The 5,408-nt window shown below is 38.7% G+C and overlaps 1 protein-coding gene across 2 annotated transcripts in view; it reads right to left on the bottom strand.

The window, feature by feature from the left end:
- Nucleotides 1–5,408, bottom strand: part of CREBBP (CREB binding lysine acetyltransferase) — a 137,221-nt gene that overhangs the window by 105,294 nt on the left and 26,519 nt on the right. The gene's annotated exons all lie outside the window — the stretch shown is intronic.

Raw genomic sequence — 5,408 nt, 5'->3', positions numbered from 1 at the left:
CCTAAAACTAGGGAAATTTCTTCCTAAAAAAAAAAAAAATTCATTACACAGCTAGGATAATAAGTTTCTGGCACAGAATAAAGATCTGTGAAACAAAAGAAAAAGTCCAGAAATAGACCTAAACTCTGTATATTTGAAAGCTGAATAAAATATACCAAAAATTATGTCACTGCAGTTGGGGGTGGGGGGGAAGCTGGATTAGTAGTATCTAAATAAATGGTACTGGGATGACTATAATTTGGAAAAATGTATAAAGCTAGATTTCTGTATCTCACTCAAGCCAAAATAAAGTCTGGGTTAAAGATCCAAGGTATAACGGGAAAAAATACAGAATATTTCATAATTTTGGAACAGAAATGCATTTCCAAACATGACATAAAACCCCAAAGCCATAAAGAAAAAAAACTGATAAATTTGTTTCTATAAAAACTGAAAACATCCATTTGGTAAAAACTCAGAACTATCGGGCTTCCCTGGCGGCGCAGTGGTTGAGAGTCCGCCTGCCGATGTAGGGGACACGGATTCGTGCCCCGGTCGGGGAAGATCCCACATGCCGCGGAGAAGCTAGGCCTGTGAGCCATGGCTGCTGAGCCTGCGCATCTGGAGCCTGTGCTCCGCAACGGGAGAGGCCACAACAGTGAGAGGCCCGCGTACCACCAGAAAAACCCCAACAACTCAGAACAATCATATTGTAAACCTATGTGGCCATTCTCCTGGTAAAATAGATGTTAGCAAATAAAAAAGGGGGAGAAACTTTCACTCATTAAAAAACTTTAGCTTTTTTTTTGAATTATAGTATTTTCAGTCAAAAAATTGAACCATTTCATATTTTTAAATTATTATGCTTGATTTTGCTTCTCCCATCCTGCTTTATGCTTTGTTTCTATTTTTTTTGTCTTTAGACTTTAGTTTTTAATATACAAAGAATATAAAGAATACAAACCAACAAGAATAAATGGGAAATCATGCAACAGAAAAGTTCACAGAGAATATAAGCAACAGCAAAATACAAATGCCCATGAAGTTATGAAAAGACATTCTGCCTAAGAGACAATCTGCCTAAGAGAATGGCAAATCAGTAAAAGAATAATATCAGTGTTGGTGAGAATTTGGGGCACAGGGACTCATTCACTTTGGTGAGGGTGTAATTTGCATAATGTTTTTGGAGAGGATCTGGCAATATCTATGCTTATTAAAAATGTCAATATCCTTTAATCCAGAAATTTCACCCCCTAGAATTCATCCAGCTGTTACCACTCAGCTGTACAAAGATATACATACAAGTCAAAAATTGTGATAGCAGCAAAACACTGGAAACAATCTAAATGTACAGATATTGGGGCACTAGTCCTATAAATTAAGATATAGCCAAATCAGGGACTTCCCTGGTGGCGTAGTGGTTAAGAATCCACCTGCCAATGCAGGGACACAGGTTTGAGCCCTGGTCCGGGAAGATCCCACATGCCACGGAGCAACTAAGCAAGCTGTGCACAACTACTGAGCCTGCGCTCCAGAGCCTGCGAGCCACAACTACTGAGCCCGCATGCCTAGGGCCCACACTCTGCAACAAGAGAAGCCACCACAATAAGAAGCCCGTGCACTGCAATGAAGAGCAGCCCCTGCTCACCGCAACTAGAGGAAGCCCGTGCGCAGCAACGAAGACCCAACGCAGCCAAAAATAAATAAATAAATACATTTATTAGAAAGAAAAAGAAAAGATATAGCCAAATCAGGGACTACTACTGTACCATAGCTAGTAAGAAGGACTGAGAGCTCTATCTAACATGGAACAACTTCCAACTTTCGTTGTTCAGGGGTGGAAAGGAGGTGTATGTCTACATTTATACGTGGTGGGGGTTGGGGGGGGGAGACAGAGAGAGAGAGATGTTATACCATACTACTCTTCATGTTTAGAAGAGATATCTACACACACACACGCACGCGCACACACACACACACCCTTTCTATACCTCTATATATACAGACCATCTCTGGCAGGATAGATAATAAATAGTAGTTGCCTTTGCTGAGAGAATTTGGGAGAACGAAGGGTCAAAAATTAAGGGAGACTACCTTTTCAGTTCTTATCCTTAGTGCTATTTTTTAAAAATTTGGCTGTTAGCTGTTAAATCATGTGCATGATTTCTTCTAAAAACAAAACGTTTAACAAAGTCTTTGACCCAGTAACCTCACTTTTCAGAATTTATCCCATGATGCGTGTGGATATGCCTACACAAGGATATATTCACTGCAGCACTGTTTGTACTAATGAAAAGTCAGAAACAATCCAAAAGTTCATCATCAGAGGAGTACATAAATTATGGTGCATCACAAAATGCAATACCTTGCTATCAGTAGAAAAAAAGGAAAAATCTGCACACACAGCATGGAAAGGCATCCAGGGTATATAGTTATGTAAAACAGCAAGGTGCTTACGTACTGGGTTGGCCAAAAGGTTTGTTCAGTTTTTTCCTTTTTTTCCCTGTAAGATGGCTCTGGTAGTGCTTAATTGTCTTTAACTTCATTTGAAACAATTTTGTTAGACTGTATTGTAAAAGCTGTCATGTCAGCGTGCATTTAAAAAAAAACATTAAAATTGGTGAATTTTTGTGTAGCCATTTTAATACTGAGGATGAAAGGAAAAAAGCAAAATTTTTGGCATATTACGCTTTATTATTTCAAGAAAGGTAAAAGCGCAACTGAAACTCAAAAAAAGATTCGTGCAGTGTATGGAGAAGGTGCTGTGACTTGACAGAATGTGTCAAACGTGGTTTGCAAAGTTTCATGCTGGAGATTTCTTACTGGATGATGCTCCAGAGTTGGGTAGACCAGCTGAAGTTGATAGCGATCAAATCGAGACTGAGAACAATCAACATTATATACCACACGGGAGATAGCTGACACACTCAAAATATCCAAATCAAATGCAAATCATTTGCACAAGCTTGGTTATGTTAATCGCTTTGATGTTTGGGTTCCACATAAGTTAAGCAAAAAAAACCTTCTTGATCATATTTCTGCATGTGATTCTCTACTGAGACATAACAAAAACGTTTTGTTTTTAGAACAAATTGTGGCGGGCAATGAAAAGTGGATACTGTACAGTAATATAGAACAGAAGAGATCATGGGGCAAGCGAAATGAACCACCACCAACCACACCAAAGACTGGTCTTCGTCTAAAGAAGGTGATGTTGTGTATATCTCCCTTGGGATTGGGAGTCCTCTATTATGAGCTCCTTCTGGAAAATGAAACGATTAATTCCAACAAGTGCTGCTCCCAATTAGACCAAATGAAAGCAGCACTCGACAAAAAGTGTCCAGAATTAGTCAACAGAAAACGCATAATCTTCCATCGAGATACCACAAGACCACATGTTTCTTTGATGACCAGGCAAAAACTATTACAGCTTGGCTGGGAAGTTCTGATTCATCTGCTGTATTCACCAGACATTGCACCTTTGGATTTCCATTTATTTCGGTCTTTACAAAATTCTCTTAATGGAAAAAATTTCAATTCCCTGGAAGACTGTAAAAGGCACCTGGAACAGTTCTTTGCTCAAAAAAAGAGTTTTTGAAGACGGAATTATGAAGTTGCCTGAAAAATGGCAGAAATGGCACAAAACGGTGAATACGTTGTTCAATAAAGTTCTTGGTGAAAATGAAAAATGTGCCTTTTATTTTTACTTTAAAACTGAAGGAACTTTTTGGCCAACCCAATAGTTTGGTTCCATTTCATACTAAAAAAGAATCTGTGTTAATATATCTGTATAGATAGAAGTGGTTATCTGTAAGGAGCGAGGGGCTGCTCTTTTTTCACTATTTAAATTATTTTATAGGAAATCTGCATTTCCTCTGTAACAATAATTTTTAAAACAAAATTACCTTTTTAAACATGTTTCTTTTCCCCTGAGTGCATTTTAAAATCTTATTCCGCTTAAAATGAACTTGTCTCTTACTCCTACTATCTGTCCACCACTATTAGTTCTTTTGTCCCAACCAAAGGCCATGACAACGTTTCAAAAATGCCAGTTCCCACTCCTCCTTCGCCATCAGCCTCTTTAGGGTACCTACAGGGGACAGAGATGGCTGCCCCCACAGCACAAATGTGGCTCACTTTCCACATAGTGAACACTAGCTAAGTGTCGTTTGAAAGAGAGATCACTCTGTACAAAGGAATGAAAAAGTTGGCAGAGGAACATGGAGTGAAGGAGACATTATCAGCAAAGCCCAGACTATAGGAAACCCCCAGAACAAAAAAATAAACGAGCAAAACAACTAGATTCTCCTACAAATACGTTGTAAGACTCCTAGAGATTAATAAATTCTTAAGAGCCATATCAACTGAATAAAATATAGGTTATTCAGAGCTGGGGGAAAAAGTCTGTAATAACAAATCATGACATATGCAACCATTGGAAATTTGAATATTTAGTGGACTTTGATGACATGAGGAAATCATTTATTTACATGTGAGAGTGGCACTGTGCTCAGGTATGCCAAGTCTAACTTCTATGAATATATACATATATATATATATATTCTATCAATGGCTCTCCAAGTGTGGTGGAGGGACTCAGTTCCTTTCAGGGGTCAAAACTATTTTCATATAATACTAAGACATTATTTGCCTTTTTTGCTCTCATTCCCTTACAAGAACACAGAGGAGTTTTCCAGAGGCTCTGTGACATGTGATATCACTATACTTAACGGCTCATGGAATGTGTGCTTGTGTTTTAAAATTCTGTTTTAGTATCTAATGTGGCTAACATGGACAGATATATACACGTTTTATCCACTTGGGCCCCTCAATAATTTTTAGGATTACTTAAGAGTCCTATATCTACTTTTGCATGTGACTTAAATTCTCCAAAATAGTTTTTCGTAACTGGGCAGTGTGGACAAGAGTGATAAGTCAATTAGGAAGGAACAAACATCAATCTATCCATGAACCCTAAGCCCATAGAAATCTTTTCTCAACCCAACTCCGAAAGGCACATTCACACACAGACCCCTCTTCAAATGCCAGGGACAACTAAAAATTAAGTTCATATTCCCCCTTAATAACACTTCAAAAGAGATAAATGCAATTTTAACGTTTGGAATTACTTCACCTTTACTTAAGTGAAAAAAAATTCCTCTTCTTACCTAAGCCAGTCATAGGGTTCACAGCTGTCACCTAATGCTCGCATCAACCTTGTGGGGAAACTGTGCTCTACTGTGATCTCTCCCTTTCCCTTATTTGGGACTAATCAAATCCAAAGAACAGCCCAAACTGTTTTACTGTTCTGGAATCTGCTGTACCAAATACTGCCTGAAACAGGTGCACTGGTGGCTGTAGCTGAGAAGACTTTTCTCAGTGCATCTCGGTGTTTGGCGCTCTAGTGGGATCAGCCCGCGCTCTTTCCC

This window comes from Lipotes vexillifer, unplaced genomic scaffold (genome assembly GCF_000442215.2).
Source record: "Lipotes vexillifer unplaced genomic scaffold, Lipotes_vexillifer_v1.1 scaffold914, whole genome shotgun sequence".
Lineage (NCBI taxonomy): Eukaryota > Metazoa > Chordata > Mammalia > Artiodactyla > Lipotidae > Lipotes > Lipotes vexillifer.
This window is presented reverse-complemented; position numbering and strand designations above follow the sequence as displayed.